Source organism: Aotus nancymaae, unplaced genomic scaffold (genome assembly GCF_030222135.1).
Source record: "Aotus nancymaae isolate 86718 unplaced genomic scaffold, 86718_ANA_hifiasm-v0.15.2.pri h1tg000004l, whole genome shotgun sequence".
Taxonomy (NCBI): domain Eukaryota; kingdom Metazoa; phylum Chordata; class Mammalia; order Primates; family Aotidae; genus Aotus; species Aotus nancymaae.
The window spans coordinates 9,054,565-9,072,236 of record NW_026988415.1 but is presented as its reverse complement, the minus strand read 5'-3'; the positions used below and the strand labels follow the sequence as shown (position 1 = coordinate 9,072,236).

Sequence of the window (17,672 nt, the reverse complement as noted above, 5' to 3'; positions counted from 1 at the left end):
TCCATGCCAACGTCTATTATTTTTTGGTTTTTAAATTATGGCCACTTTTGCAGAAGTAAGGTGGTATTTCATTGTGGTTTTAATTTGCATTTCCCTGATAATTGGTGATGTTGAGCATTTTTTCATATGTTTGTTGGTTGTTTGTATATCTAATAGAGGATTATTTAATCTAGGAAATAATCACTGTGAGACCAAAGCAAGATGCATGTTATATAAAATAAGACTTGACAACCTAAACTGATCTGCCAGTGGGCAGAATACATTTTGAAGAGGCTTCAATATCTTTCCATGGCTGGATGAACAATTTGCTGAGGTAGAATTTCAGAGGAAACAAGAAGAATCGTTTTGTAGTCAATGCAGGTTTTACGGGCTTCCTAAAGAGATTAAATGAAAACCTTATTATAGTTCAATAATACTTTATTAATGTAGCAGGCATATTTTGCTTTTCACATTTTTCATTTAAACTTGTATACGTGAATATTACTAAATGTCTTAGGATTAAGGACTTTTAAAGAGCCTTGTTTACAAAGCCCCATTATTCAGTTTCCTGCAGCAACTCAGAAAGGAGTCTATATATCTATCCCACAGGCATCCTTATTACATAGGAATTAAAAAATGGTAAAGGAGCCGGGCAGGGTGGCTCATGCCTGTAATCCCAGCACTTGGAGAGGCTGAGGTGGGTGCATCACCTGAAGTTGGGAGTTTGAGACCAGCCCAACCAACACCATGAAATCCCACCTCTAGTAAAAATACAAAATTAGCTTGACGTGGTGGCCCATGCCTGTAATCCCAGCTGTTTGGGAGGCTGGCGCAGGAGAATTGCTTGAACCTGAAAGGCAGAGGTTAAGATGAGCTGAGATCACACCATTGCACTCCAGCCTGGGCAACGAGAGTGAAACTCTGCCTCAGAAAAATAAAATAAAATAAAATAAAATAAAGTAAAATAAAATAAAATAAATAGATAAATGAGAGTTGGAAGAGTTTTAGGAGGAACTTGGCCAAAAGGAACAGAGATGTTTGCAATTGCTTCTTCACCTTTACCACAATCATCTTCTTATCCCCCTCCCTTGATCCCTTGGTGAGAATTATCTTAGGGACAGGGCATAGTAGTAGCTCCCCCTTGCTCTGGATTCTTCCAGTTCTTTAGGATCTCTCTGTCACTGCGTTTGCCTATAGTGCCACTTGTCCTCAATTCGGCTGTTCAAAACTCATCCCATCTGTTAAAGCTCATCTCAAATGCATCCCTGTTATCCCTTCCACCATAAACAATAAACAGTTTTCAGCAATCTCTGGTGTTTCCACATCTTGAATAGTAGTGACATCACAAAATCCTATCAACTCCAAGGTCTAGAGGAGGAGGTAGAGAGAACAATGCTCCTAGATGTTTTGTGAGGAAGGGCCTCTCTGTCTCTAGCATCAATAATACTTCACTTGTCTATTGGTCCAACCACCAGGCATAGTCATTTGCTTGTATCTTCACAATGTGGTGCATGAATATTGCCAGGTGAACTGGGCTCTGTGCAAGCCCCATAGTAAAGATTCCCTGACTTTCACTGTATGAATAGCTTGTAAAAGTATCATTGATTATGAAGGCTGTTTTTCACTTTTTTTGTAAAAAAAATTATGCCCAACACATATCAGGTAATGTAAAATTGGAGAAGCAAAAATACATTACTTTTCTAGGCGAATAGAAATTTTCTTACCACTGTGCAATTAAAGCAGAATAAAGAGAAAACACTCAAGTGTTGGAGTTTGTCAAAACTGCCTGTCACTTGTCCCTCCCTCATCTGTGTGTCCCTTTCTTACATACATCTACTCAAAACGATATAGTAACAAATTATACAGATACACAGCTGTAAAAATATGTTATATATCCCGTAATATTGCACAATTCATGTCTGTGAACACAAAGATTTTGTCATCTGTTTCAGCTGTTTCTATGTTCCCTCTACATGCACCTAAGCATCTTATGGGTAGAAGTCATATCTTCTTTATGTCCCACGGAGGGCCTAGCACAGTGCCTTCTATAGAGATGTTCAGTCAATGAATGAATGCGTGAAGAATAGAATCAGTATGTATGTGTTGGTATGTATCCATGTGTTGGTTATTTGCACAGTTATGTGGTGTAAAGTGACAAGCTATAGACAAGCCAACATTGAGTGGGACAGAACTGTCTCCAGGATAACACCAACACAAACCACAGAGGAGAATAATTAAAAGAACAAAGAAGGACCCAAACACACTGACCCACATCTCTTTCTGGTACACACAATTGCATGTTAGAGAAGCACATGTTGATAGTTACTAAGCATCTCTCTTTTAAAAAAGGCTTTTTTGTTACCGCACATTCCTGAATGTTAGGCAGGTGGCTATTAGTATTTGTGACCTTTGCTGACACTTATTTCCTCAAAAAAAAGATGAGAGACTAAGGAGGTTGTATAACCAAGCAATGGCCTGTGACACCCCAAATAGCCTTTTGTTTAACACCAAGTCTGTTAATGAGGCATCTGATTGCTCCTACCAGATGTGTGGATTGTTCCAGAAATCAATGACTCCATTCAACTGGGAACCTCCTGAGTTAATTCGGCCTTTAGCCATCTCATTCTTTGTGTGGTGACATTGACGGTTGAGGAAGCATCAAATAAGCTATCTAAAGCCTGCTACAACAACAACAAAAAATTCCAACGAAGTGAGAATTAGTTATTTTAATTATTTAACATAAAATGTAAAGTTTCTGATATATTTGACTAGGTGATATGATTGAATTGCTGACAACAGAATTTTCTTTGTTACATACATGAGTAGAAGAGGAAGATCAGTTTCTTAGTTGTTTTCAGGATTAAATACTGTTTTGAAAATCAAGAAAAGGGAAAATTAGGACAGATGCCACCTTTTCAATTACCAGTCTCTTTCAAGATAGTGAGAGCAGACTAAGATTCCAAAGTCTGTACTAATTAGAGTCTGTGCTACTAATTATCAGTATAATTTGGGACAAGCTTTCCACTCTTGGGCCTTAATTACCTTGTTAGTAGATCTGGACATTGGACCAAATATCTATGGGCCTTTTCAGCTTTGAGTGTTTGTGACTTTGTGAAACATCTTTGCCTTTATTGTTTTATACAGTGCCATGCTGGAGTGATAACCAATAGGTCAGTAAGAGCCATATACTTTGGAGGGTATTTATTTGAGCATACTCCCATGGTGGAAGAGTGCCTTAGCTTCTAGAGCTGTGTTGTCTAGTACCGAGGATGGGTAACATGAAAAATATGTACTACATTTCCAAGACTTAGTCTGAAAAGTTTATTAAATATCCCATTATTTTTTCTGTTTATTATGTGTGGAAATATTTTGGATATGTTTGGTTATATAAAATATATTATAAAAATAATTTACCTGTTACTTTTCACTTCTAAAAAATATGCTATTCCAAATATTTACAATTACACCCATGGCTCCTATATTTCTATTGGAAAATCCTGGTCTAGAGAGTTACTCCTGCTACATTTGACCTGAGTTCAAGTTCAAAAACCTCCCAAGGTTGAAACCATCCAAACTAGTTGCACTTAGTCTTGGATGTACACTGGAATCACATTGGCATCTTTTGAAAAATATGGGCCAGAGCTCAGTGGCTCATGCCTGTAATCCCAGCATTTGGGGAGGCTGAGGCAGGTGGATCACCTGAGGTCAGGAGTTCGAGACCAATCTGACCAACATGGAGAAACCCCGTCTCTACTAAAAATACAAAAGTTAGCTGGTTTTGGAGGCGCATGTCTGTAATCTCAGCTACTTGGGAGGCTGATGCAGGAGAATTGCTTGAACCCAGGAGGCAGAGGTTGCAGTGAGCTGAGATTGTGCCATTGCACTCCAGCCTGGGCAACGAGAGCGAAACTCTGTCTCAAAAAAAAAAAAATGAAAAATATGATTCTAATTAAACTGACTCATAGTGATCTTTCTTATATGCTCTGATTTTTTTCTGTAAGGCCATGGGTGGTGTAATCATAAAAAAATAAGACTTTGTTATATGTATACCAGAAACTTGTATACATCCAAGTTGGACAGTCACTGGATTAAGGGGGCATGAATCACTGAAGCAGGCTTAGTTATTGACACTTAACCATTCTCAAGGGCAAAAGTGTTTAGCTCTTTAGTACTTAAAAATCAAGCAAACGGACAGGAATTAGTATCTTGAAATAATTCTGTCTTAGCTGCTGCTTCTTGTTTGAGTTTCTGAAAATCAGTTTATTACATTCCATCTCATCTCCCATCATCTCCCAGGGAGATACTTGACATTGCTTGGTCTGTTTTCAGAGGGGAAAATGGAGCTCAAGAAGTGTGACTATCGCCTAGGTAAAGAAAATTTCTTCCAGGAGATTACTTTTTCTACTGGGGGATTTTTTTTAGACTCCTAAGATAATGAAGGAAGTAAAGTGGGCAATGTGGCTAGATAGAAATTAGATGGACCTCTAACATGGAACAAGCAGCCATCGATTTCATGTTGATTTCTGGCAGCATAGGCTGTTTTTTTAGCCTCATCCTCCAATTTTGGAGTTTACTGTCACTGAAGTCTGCCATCCCTATATGATCATAAGATCTGTAGTTACTTGTGGTTAGGCTCTAGATATGGGCCTTAGGTAAGAAGGGAAGCTGCTCTTTCCTTTTCTAATTGTCCTCTTGATTCTCAGAGCCATAGGTACTTGCCCAACTCCTATGGATGACTAAAATTGGAGTCCTGGTAATGAATTTAGAGCAGATTTTCAAAATAACTAAAAACCCTAAGCTTTTAAATCAGACTCTGTTGAATTGTATCTTGTGATCCTGGTAAGTCACAGAGAACTTCCTGACACCACAGGTGCTTAAAAAAGAGATGGTGAGCTACTGTGATCGTGAATGCCCATATTTGGTGCCACCTTTAGTGGTGGTACTATCTTGTCAAGGTAGTAAAGAGTTGATAAAAGTTCCAGTAAATAATCCTATGTGTCCACAGTGCCTTAAAACTCTACCAATCCTCTGCCTAAGGTTTTTGATCAAATACTACTTCCCTGAGTGAAAGATTAAATTAAAGGTGTATCTGTTGTTTGAGTTGTTTTGGAGTGGCTCTGCCACTACTAGCTGTATGGCCTTGGGCAAATAACTTCTCTGATCTCCACTTGTAAAATAGGAATCATGATACTATCCACTGCATAGTCTTGTGAAGATTTCATGAGTTGCTTTACCTATTTCCCACACCTTGCACAGTGATGTCTCCAGAATAGCAGCTAATGAAAGGTTGGTGGAATGAATAGATGAAAGAATTCGTGAATATTAATCTTGTAAAAGTATATGCTTACAGAGTTGCCCTCTGTTTGGGTCAGTCTGAAGGTACCAGATTTTAATTTGGTAGCTAACTCTCAAAGCCTAATTAGTTTTTCTATCAAATACTTAAATTCAGCTTATCTCCATTTCCCTGGCATTTTTTTTCTATTTCTTTCTTTTTTTTTTTTTTGAGATGGCGTTTTCGCTCTTGTTGCCCAGGCTGGAGTGCAATGGTGCGATCTTGACTCACCAGAGCCTCCGCCTACTAGATTCAAGAGATTCTCCTGCCTCAGCCTCTTGAGTAGCTGGGATTACAGGCATGTGCCACCACGCCCGGCTAATTTTGTATTTTTAGTAGAGACAGGGTTTCTCCATGTTGGCCAGGCTGGTCTCGAACTCCTGACTCCGTGATCCACCTGCCTCAGCCTCCCAAAGTGCTGGGATTACAGGAGTGAGCCACCTTGCCCAGCCTCTTTTTTCTTTTCTTTTTTTTTTTCTTTTTTTTTGAGGTGGAGTCTCACTCTGTTGCCCAGTTGCCCAGGCTGGAGTGTAGTGGCACAATTTCAGCTCACTGCAACCTCCGCCTCCTGGGTTCAAGTGATTCTCCCACCTCAGCCTCCCGAGTAGCTGGGATTACAGGTGCACACCACCATGCCCAGCTAATTTTTGGATTTTTAGTAGAGAAGGGGTTTCATCATGTTGGCCAGGATGGTCTCGATCTCCTGATCTCGTGATCCACCCGCCTCGACCTCCCAAAGTACTGGTGTGAGCCACATGAAAATGTGCCCAGCCACATTTTCATAAAATAGAGGCTAGGCATAGATGGAAAGCTAGTAAAACTCCTCTACCACTTTCTACGACAGTACGCATTTTGCAAAGATAGAGGTATTTTAGAGGGTCAGATTGTCCTCAAATGTGAAAGATAATGAGGGTAAATTATAGTCGAATATAAATAAATTTTACTAAATAAAGAGTCATTAAAATGGACAAGCACACAAGCATGTATTGGATCGGTATTTAAATATTATTGAGACATGTACATGTAATTACTTCAACAAAAAGGTAGACTTCTTTGAATTACTTATATAACCCCCTGTCCAAAATAGAACAATAAGTAACTAGGCCCCAACTTCTTTTTAAAAACAGCTGTAAGAAGATAGCAATATTAACTCATCAAAGAGACATTACGTGGAGCCATGGACTTAGATTATTTTTTGTGTCAGGTAAAGTTTGAAAAGATAAAATCACCCTTTGTTATTTAGGACAGATTTTCTGAAAGTCCATCGTCATACTGTAGTTATAACCTAAATCACATTTGAATGAAAAACTTCAAGAAGAATGAAACTGGAAACCTCTTGTATTTAGGTAGTTGTAGCTACAGTGAATAAAAATGACGTGCTTTGACGTTATGTAAAGTGTAGGAAGATTCGACCTTGGCATGATTCCATGGAATGCCAATTATAAAGCCAGGTCAACTGCAGAGCTTCATTTTATTATTTTTTAATCTCATAAATTATTTTCTTTTGACATCTCCATCCTACGAGCTCTATGGAATAGGGGAAGGGAACTTTCACATGTGTGGGGACAGAGTGAGAAAGAGAAAGCAGATGCAACCAGGATAAAAAGTCAGTCCGGAAGGTGCTATAATGAGCTGGTTCAGAGAGTCATCTGGGGCTTTACCCTAGCCCGTACGCATAGGCAAACATAAAAACATATGCATTCACAATATCATTATTTTCAATTTAGTTAACAGCTTTTCAAATCAACATGGTGTTTCTTTGCAATTAACTGTAATTACAAATCCGAGAAACATTTTTTTCTGGCTAATTAGTTTCCTGATTCTTGTTCCATCATTTTCATTGAATTCTAAAAAAATGTAACTGCCATTTTGACAAGTGTTTAGTGTTTTTAAACTGATTGTGTATGCCCTATTACATAAGTACTTTATACATACATTTCCACAAACTTTTCCCCAATCCAAAAATGTCTATAAATGTTTGCAGTGATTCCCCTATCTGCAGGCTGTTTGCACATTCACTCTCACGCCTATGATTGCTTGGAAGAGACTGTCACCGCTGCCAAGGAAAAACATTTTTGATGCTAGAACTGCCAATTAATCAGTGGCAGATGAGAGAAGAGTTGGCTCCATATTTTCTGATGGCGATTGGCCACTTGGCGGCAGGCCACCAAGTGAGTTATTGATCCAATGGAACTCAGCCTGCTTGGATTGCCATGATTGACTTTCTGTCATCAGGCTATTACAACCGTGTGCCTTGAGGAGATGAAAAAACTTTTAAAGGACTAAACAGGTTTAAACTATCTAAAGTGAACAATATGATAGGTATTGGCAAGCTGAATGGCAGAAATGCTGACCACTTGGATTTAGATATATTGAATGAGCCTCTGAAATTCAATTAACTGGCCCAGATAGCATCTGAAATGCTGTTTGTGGTGAGGAAGGAGATTAAACAGTACTGATACCTGTAATGAATTCTTTATTAAAGGGACAGAATAAATGGAGGGACACCAAAGAGATAGGATCAAGATCCAGTTCAGATGCTTGTTAGCTGTGTGACTTCTCATTGTATATATTTTTTGTTGTTGTTTTTTGAGACAGAGTCTCCCTCTGTCACCCAGGCTGGAGTGCAGTGGCACAATCTTGGCTCACTGCCACCTCCGCCTCCTGGGTTCAAGTGATTCTCCTGCCTCAGCCTCCCAAGTAGCTGGAATTACAGACATGCACCACCAGATCCAGCTAATTTTTGTATTTTCAGTGGAGACAGGCTTTACTATGTTGGCCAGGCTAGTCTCAAACTCCTGACCTCAAGAGATCCACCCATGTTGGCCTCGCAAAGTGCTGGGGTTATAGGTGTGAGCCACCATGCCCGGCCTCTTTCTATAATGTTTTTGGAGGGATAAATTAGATAATGTAGTCAAAGCATCTAGGACAGTACTTGACACAGAACTGGTTCTCAGAAATGTCATTCTTTTTTCCTGTAAATATTAGAATTGTGTTATTTTATAAAGAACTGAGTTTTGGGGATCATTTCATTCTCAGAAAATTTATTTTTATTTATTTATTCATTACGGCATAGGAATGACGATTAACTTGTAAACCTATATATTTTTATGAACTTTTAAAACCTTTCTACCATTGTGTTATAAGCATTTTAACCTATTATTTATCTTACCAGGGGCTAAGATAATGAAACAATAATCTTTAATTATTTTATTTTAGAATTATCAATTATTTTATTTTCAATGATTTAAAATTGTGATGTAAAAGGAATACTAGAATTGGAATACATTTGGACTGGCCAATAAATGCATGTTTTTCTAGAATATGTGCAGCTATTGTGTAAAAAATGATGTACTGTATGAAAGCTATATTTTCTTTTCTTTCCCTTTTTTTTTTTTCTTTGAGACGGAGTTTTGCTCTTGTCGCCCTGGCTAGACTGCAATGGCACAATCTCGGCTCACTGCAACCTCTGCTTCTCAGATTCAAGAGATTCTTCTGTCTCAGCCTCCCGAGTAGCTGGGATTACAGGCGTCTACCATCTCGCCTGGCTAATTTTTTGTATTTTTAGTAGAGACGGGGTTTCACCATGTTGGCCAGACTGGTCTTGAACTCCTGATCTCAGGTGATCCACCCACCTCGCCCTTCCAAAGTGCTGGGATTACAGGCGTGAGCCACTGCACCTGGTCAAAAGCTATATTTTCTTTATAGGTTTTTACACCTTTGTTCAATTCTCTTGGAAGACGTTGATATTTGTACTCCTAACTTCTAGTGTGGCAAGGCAAAGAATAATGAATTATCTCTAATGGAACTACTGACAGTGACAATTGATGACTGCTTCTCTGTATCGGTGTGAATGATCGCCTGGTAGCTCACAGCCATTCTGTCACACACAACTCACCTCACCCTAGATGGCTGATTTCTGCATGGCTCAGCCTTCTTTCATCTATTCATTTTTTTCTTTGCTTTTTTTTTGTAAGAATGGAATCTCACTGTCTTGCTCAGGCTGGAATGCAGTGGCTCGATCATAACTCACTGCAGCTGCCAACTCCTGGGCCTAAGTCATTCTCCCGCCTCAGCCTCCAGAGAAGCTCAGACTACAGCCATACACCACCATGCCTAGCTAATTAATTTTTGTTGTTGTTGTTTACAGATTGGGTTTCACTGTGTTGCCCAGGCTGGTCTCAAATTCCTGGCCTCAAGTGGTCTTCCTGCCTCCCTCCAAAGTCACCAGGATTGCAGTTACAAGCCACCATGTTTGGCTTGTTTATTCTTTGGGAACACTTATGAGCCCAGCATTAAGTGGCTACAGTCACTGTGACAAATAATTCATTCAGAAAGTATTGTTGAGTCTATTTACTGGGTCAGAGACGAGTCAGGACCAGCCTGACCAACATGGTGAAACCTTGTTTCAACTAAAAATACAAAAATTAGCCAGATGTGGTGGCGAGTGCTTGTAATCGCAGCTACTCGGGAGGCTGAGGCATTGGAATCGCTTGAACCGGGCAGACAGAGGTTGCAATGAGCTGAGATCGCGCCATTGCACTCCAACCTGGGTGACAGACTGAGACTCCATCTCAAAAAAAAAAAAGAAAAAAGAAAAAGGAAAGAAATAGGTTGAATAGAGCCATGGCCTGTTAATGGTGAGTCTTTTGAAGTGGCCAAAGTGGAATAGTCTGGATGGTGCCACAGGCTGAGGAAAGTCACAGAAGGCACTGAATGCCAAGATAGGTCATTGGATTTTATTGAGTAGGCAGTGGAGACTGGTGTGTTTTTTCTTCTTCGAACCATGCTTTAGGATGGAGGCAGTAGTAATTCGTAATGATGGCTCTGGAATCAGACTGTTTGGGTTTAAATGTTGCCCCGCCACTCACTAGCTGTGTGAACTTAAGCAAGTCTCTTAGGCTTTGTGTCTGATTGGGGACATTAGTAAAACTACACTCCACAGGTACAGTCAATGAGGATTGGTTTAGTTTTGTTTAGTCTTGTTAGAACCATGCCTAACAGGAGAGAACACTATATAAGTGTCACTTGTTGTTAGTAGTAGTAGCAGCAGCAGTAATAGTTGTGACATAATTCGTAGCAGCTTTAGGAAATTCTTGTGTTGGAAACTTGTAGGAACATACTTGGGATGACCTGGCATAGCTGAGAAAACCAGGAGTGAACCTCAGGGACTATTGAGAAATGATCAATACCGTGTACACTCTTTGCAAATTGTTGAGGTACACCTGAGTTGAACCACATAATAGCCACATAAATAGCTGGTCCTCAACAGATAAAAATGGCCTAGCCAGAATGTTGGCAACCAAGGCAACGTGGGCAACCAATAAAATGTCATGTCTGAGCTGGAGAGTTTCAGAGAGCTCCTCCGTCTATGATACAAATCACGTCATCAGGAGAGCTTGCAAACAGTAAGGTTCACCTGTGGTTAAACCTAAGGCTGTTCATAAAATCTAGCAATAAAACTGTTTCTTTACCATGTCACAGGTGTCTTAGTTTTCACACCCCTACCTCAACTTGAAATGTTTAATATGGAAGTGTGACTATCTGCGAGTAACAGTAAAGTATTCTCACAGGAGGCTTGTTCACTAGAAATAGGCACAGCCTGGGAACAATGATTTGCAAAGCTCTGGAAACTGCTTTTGTTTGCATTAACCCTCCTTGTATTTTGGGACACACTCAAGTACAGCTGCATTTAGCAGCTGGTCCATGATTTGGTCCATTCTCATTGCATACCACACTGCAGACTCAGCAGATGAATGTCAGTGTAAACATGACTCTTTCTTATGGGTTGCCCTAACCTTTGGTTCATTTCCTCTGGCTCTTGGTCATCGCTAAGCACAAATGCTGCTGCTACAAGACAGATACACCTTAGTGAGTAGTGGAAACTCCACAAATCTTCCCTCTCAAATGAACATTAGCACAGTGAGCTCTGAGGTCCCTTTGCAGACAGATTCATGACAAGCCGCTGGAAGTTTCTGAGACACTGAACAATTACAACTGACCTCTTTTTCAGAACTCTGTGGCTTATACTCTCAAAGCTCTAAGCATACATTGTTTTGTAGGCCTAAAAGTTGGAACTCACACTGAATTGCAAAAGTTACTATTATTATTATTTTTGAGACAGAGTTTTGCTTTTGTTGCCCAGGCTGGAGTGCAGTGACATGATCTTGGCTCACTGCAACCTCCGCTTCCCAGGTTCAAGTGATTCTCATGCCTCAGCCTACCGAATAGCTGGGATTACAGGCATGTGCCACCAGGCCCAGTTGATTTTGTATTTTTAGTAGAGATGGGGTTTCTCCATATTGGTCAGGCTGGTCTCAAACTGCCGACCTCAGGTGATCCACCCACCTCAGCCTCCCAAAGTGCTGGGATAACAGGCGTGAGCCACCACACCCGGCCAAGTTGGAAAAACTATTATATGTCTTAATCAGAAAAGGATTGAGGGCGGCTAGTAGCAGATACTCTGCCAGTAGTCTCACAGCCCTCCAAGGTTTAAGCCTTAAGTATCTTCTTCCCAATTTATGTGTCTTGCATCATAAAATGAGTCTAAAATAACATGTTTTGATAAGCATTAATTAAGCCTTTAGCTAAAAAAATTATTTTTGCCTCCTTAGAATATTTTTTTGAGAGGGGATGTTTTGGATGGGCCCTGTTTGTTTAAAAAGTCTATCCAAGGGAGTTTCCCAAAATAAATGTCCTTTTGGCAAATAGAGACTCAAAATCATTCATAGAACTGGAAATGTAGAAATGAGAGAGCCTACATTCAGAGGTGTTAGGTTCAGCAAACAGAACATGGCATTTGAGTTCGAGCTCACCTATATGACCTTGAGTAAGCCAATATTTACACTCAGTTTTTTCATCTGAAAATATATGGCAAAGAAGATGCGCCTACATCACAGAATTGTGGTGAAGGAGGATTAACTAAAATACAATACTTTGGGAAATAGTTTGTAAATTGCAAAGTACTATTAAAATGTAAGGAATTGCTATTATGATCATCACTGTCTGAGGTCTTACAGCTTATAGCTACCTAGTCAGAGTTTTTTGAAAATGAAAGAGAGAGAGAGAGAGAGAAAGAAAAAGAAAGAGGCTCAGTGGCTCACACCTATAATTCCAGCACTTTGGGAGGCCGAGGCAGGCGGATCATGAGGTCAAGAGATTAAGACCATCCTGGCTAACACAGGGAAACCCTGTCTCTACTAAAAATACAAAAAATTAGCTGGGCATGGTGGCATGCGCCTGTAGTCCCAGCTGCTTGGGAAACTGAAGCAGGAGAATCGCTTGAACCCGGCAGGCAGAGATTGCCCAACTGCACTCCTGCCTGGGCAACGGAGCAAGATCTTATCTCAAAAGGAAAAAAAAAAAAAGCAAGCAAGCAAGCAAGCAAGCACTCTTATCTTTCCCCACTAGATGGCAGGCTAGCCACTTGGTACTGACTGGGTTAGGCCTAGAAACGACAGCAACATTCTGGATTGTGAGGCAGCATAAGCATAGCAGTGGACAAAGGATGAATTACAAATCATGAAAAGCAGGGTAAGCCTGTATCCCATTGGTTTCGTTTACCAACATTTCACGTGTATGAAAACACGGTCTTTTTCTTTTGACTTGTGAGAAAGGATAACTAAACACATAATTTCTCAAAGAAGGAAAATGTTTAGCCCACTCAGTTACAGCTAACAGACATAACGATTATTTGTAACACCACTTTACAAGTAATGTCTTCATCTCTATCAGGGATTGACAAACTGCTTCTGTAACAGTAAATATTTCTGGATTTTTAGGTTATATGGTTTATGTGGAAACTATTCAGCTTTGCCATTGTAACAGGAAAGCAGCTTGAGACAATATGAAAATAAGTGAGCATGAATAGATTACTATAAACTTTTATTTATGGACACCAAATCTTGAAATATACATAACTTACACTTGTCACAAAATATTCTTTTTTTAGAGCACAAAAAAAATGTAAACATTATTTTTAGGTGAAAGATCATACAAACAGTGGCCATAGGGCTGATTTGACTGGCAAGCAGTAGTTTGCAGATCCCTGGGCTAACGTTAAAGGCTTCTTAGCTATCAGATTGGCAATCTCCTCAATCTATATATTTACAACTTTAATAACAAATATTTCAATGTGGTTAGTATATCTTTTGCATGTATAAATTACTAAAAATCCCTGTGGTAATTTTGCCTACGTCTGTTATTTTCTTGTTTGTTAAAGAGTATAGACAAAAGAAATCAAGTGGTAGGCTGGGTGCGGTGGCTCATGCCTGTAATCCCAGCTCTTGAGAGGCCGAGGTTGACAGGTCACCTGAAGTCAGGAGTTCGAAACCAGCCTGGCCAACATGGTGAAACCCCATCTCTACAAAAAAAAACAAAAGAAAAGAAAAAATACAAAAAATTAGCTGGGCATGGTGGTGGATGCCTGTAATCCCAGCTACTTAGGAGGCTGAGGCAGGAGAATCGCTGGAACCCAGGAGGCAGAGATTGCAGTGAGCTGAGATTGTGCCACTGCACTCCAGCCTGGGTGACAGTGAGATTCCGTCTCAAAAAAAAAAAAAAAAAAAAAAATTCAAGTAGTTGGTATATTGTTCTTAGAGTTGTCAGAAAGAAACAGAGCACACAGTTAAATGTGAATTTCAGTTAAAAAAACAAAAACCAAAAGGGATTCGCTGTTTCTCTGAGATTCAATTTTAACTGGGTGAACTAAATTGCTAACTCTGACATTTGTTCTTGTTCTGAACGATCCTCATTTATTAAGGCCTTAATAAATGAACTTGAAGATCTGAAGACAAGTCTCCTTCAGTATAGCATGTCTTTTGGGAATTGGGAGAAATAAGGATCTTCACTGGCTAGGTTGTTTTCCCTGCACTTTAACACATTAAAACACCTGTATGGCATAAACAGCTGTTTTTCACATCCATTTCCTAGAAGAACAGTTTCTGAGCTGGCAGTCTCAGTTGGACAAGCCATTTAAAATGCTTTGTAAGAAACTCAAAGTAACTTGTGGACAAGACCTTGCCGTTTTATGTTGCAAAGGGCTTCAGAGAAATTTGAGGTCTTAGAAAGGAATTGAGTGGGAAGAGCAAAAAAATCCCCCCAAGCTGGTGTTCTATGACACTGAGTGTCCTTCAGGTGGTTTCGCAACAGAAAGTGCGTCTTCTTCTCAAAGCTTTTTAATACCCCTTGATGGAGGTTTCAAGCGTGCACAGGCCGGTTTTAGCGAGGTTTCTTTTTTGGGTGTATCTGTTAGGGTTCATTACTGGTATTAAATATTGACCCGCTTTTAATTTGCTTGGTGAATTTTCACACTAGATATCGAATGTTAAATACTCTCCAAATCTGATGTTCTTTCCAGTTTTAAGATTTGACGCCGTGAAGATCTAATCCAACCACGAATTTTACAGTTGTTGAATAACCGACCGACAGACCCTTGAAGGGTCTTTTACCGCTCTGGACTCGAGTTGGTTAATCCCGCTGCAGAGACGGGGTGGGGCGGGGATGGGGGTGGTGGTGAGTGGTGTAACTGAGGAAGAGTCACTGGCACACTGCAACCAGGTCAGAAGTGTCAGCAGTCAGCCCTCCCCTCCTTGGGGAGTCGGGGAAGGGGGTGACCCCGCCCAGTGCAGAGGGAGGCCAGTCTCCAGCAGACAGACACTGGAGAGGCCATCCGCGGGGGTAGGTCTCTCCAGAGAGCAGCCGGGTAAGAACGAGACACTGAACGACACTGCATCCGAGTAGGCACACTGCATAGACGAGACGAATCCTCCCCAGAGAGGGGAAGCGGTTGAGGAGAGGAGATTGCGTGGCCCGGAGCAGCCAGACCCGGTAAGCCGACTCCTTCCCGTATTCCCCTTTAACCAAGCTGGTTTCCCAGGCGTTGGCACAAATTCCCAGAGCGGAGCGTCTACATTGGCTCACAGCCAGCCAGTTGAGCCGCCTCTGCGACCTCCTCCTCCTTCCCATCCTGAGGGCTCCGGCCTCCTCGGCTCCCGGCTTCCTCCTCCGGGCTATCATTTACCACATCGGTAGCTGGAAAATCGCCCTCACTCAGTCACCACGGTTGTAAATACGGCAAAACGAGCAAGGCACTCGCCTCGGGTCCAAAATTTAAGGCGGCACCAAGACAGTAATCAGCCCAGTGCTTTGTTCACCGAGGCCCTGGGGTCAATATGGATTTTGGAGTGGCCCAAAAGTGACAGCTTATGCAGCCTCCTCAGGTTGCAAAGCTTTGCCTTGGAACCGCCCGACCCCCACAGAAGAAAGTGCAAGGGGAAACTGCACTCCCTTAATTAGCATTTAGGAACCCCTTCAGTAATTGGATTGACTATAAAATCTTTAAAGGAACTACAAATAGCAGGGAACGGCTTTTGGAATTATTTTGCTAGAAGAGGGATGCTTCTGCGCTTGGAGACGCCTTGTTCCTCTCTAGCCTGCCATGTGTATTTGGTGGTATGGCAGTTCAGTCTGAAGTTGCAATGATCCAAGCACCTTCAATGAGTATCACACTCAGTAACTTAGGAAGCATCATTTACCTCTCCTAGTAAGTGACCAGACACTGTTAGGTGCTGGCTAAAGGGGTTTTCAATTCTCATTACCCTCTGGAGCCATTTTATGCTGATCTTGAATTGTTTGATGCCATTTTGGTTAAGGAAGGTGACAAGAGGGGCAACTAGCTCCGGAGTAGGGGATGGGCTGGTTTTATTTATAAATATTTCTTTTTGTCTGATGCGGGCCACTGAAAAATGAGGTTAAGAGGAAGATCTGGAAACGATCTGGAGAAGATCAGGAAACTATTGTTCAAATCCGTGTCCCTTTTCTTAAAATCTTTTAAAGTTTTGGGCGTGGCCAGCTCTTCAAAAGGAAGAAAACGGAATTTGTCATAGCACTTGTGATCCCTGGCCTGCTAAAAAAAGTTTGCTTCCCTTGAGGAGGTAACAAGCCAAATTCTACTTAACCTGGAATGGGGAAAATGTGGGCAGAACGGTCATTTTGAGCATCGTCAAACGGGGATCACGGCAGATCACCTTAGCTTTCGCGTTTATCGGCCTCGTTTAGCTGTTCCACGCTGTGGCCAGCAGAGGGCACTATTGCTACATATAATATTTTTTGACTGTTTTTGGTGGTGAATTTTCACAGCTATTTTAAAAACTTCCATCCACTAAGAAGTATGAACCATTTTCCACGAAATTTTAATGTGAAAAATAGATTATTATTAAAAACTGATGGATGTCTATTTGGTTGTTAACTCATTGAACTATAGAAAGTGAAGATGTTTCATAACAAAGATTAAAATAGCAAGAACAAAAAAGCAATGTGGTAATAAATATCAGCATTATATCCCTAAATTGTTTAGAACATAAGTAGTTAGAGCTTTTGCTCATAGGGATGATATTTTAAATTTTCAAATAAAGAAAATTAATTTGTGAATTTATATTACTCATTTGGAAGAATGAAAACTAGGATATGAATAGTCATGTGATCTTACAATGTACAATTCAGTTTTCCACATAGATGTCTCCAGTAAAATATGCTCCTATGTGCAGTGGGAATTTAAAATTAAAAATGTAAAGATTTATAATTAAATACCATAAATAAAATAACAAAGTATGTGTACGACTCTGAGCGGGATTAGGATTAAAATCTGTTCGCTGTGTTTAGGTAATATTTGTGGAAACTTAATGGAATTATTTATTTCTTACAGTTTTGATAGGAATATATGAAACTAAAAGAAAATTCATATTGTAGAAACTTAGACTTGCATTTTGTGTTAGAACCTATGAGCTATTCTGGGTGTTTTATTTTAATATGGTTTTTGCTCGTTGCTTTGCTACAGGTAGTATCATACATCTTTTCTAATGGTGGAGGCCGTTTTATTTAACCAGAAGTTTCTTGTGTTAGGATGATTTTGAGCAGTTAAGAATTACAAGAAAAGATCTTAACATCATTAGTTTCAAGTATATTGTAATGGTTGAGTGTGGCGTCTAGAGCAAGATTGCATAGCTGTACATGTTGGGCTTTGCTGCTTAATAAATGTGTGACCTTGGACAGAGTATGTAACTTCTCTGAACCTCAATTTCCTCATCTATAAAGTAATAATAATAATATCTATCGCATAGGATTGTATTAAATATTAAGTGAGTTGATATATGTAAAGCAGCTAGAACAGTGCCTGGCCCAGAAAAATCACTTTATAAGTGTTATTTACTTATTAGTTTTTCCATTATTGTTAATAATATTTTTAATTTGAACATGATGTATTAATTTCCCCTTAGCTTATTGTTTAGGTCTAGAGCTGCTTAGATTCATTTGCATATAATATTGCTTATTTAATTCTAAATAAGTGGTTCTATACACATTT

The 17,672-nt window shown here is 40.1% G+C and overlaps 1 protein-coding gene across 1 annotated transcript in view; it reads left to right on the top strand.

Moving 5' to 3' along the window:
* LOC105729236 (uncharacterized) overlaps positions 1-17,672 on the top strand; it is a 78,250-nt gene that overhangs the window by 41,396 nt on the left and 19,182 nt on the right. The window lies entirely within an intron of this gene.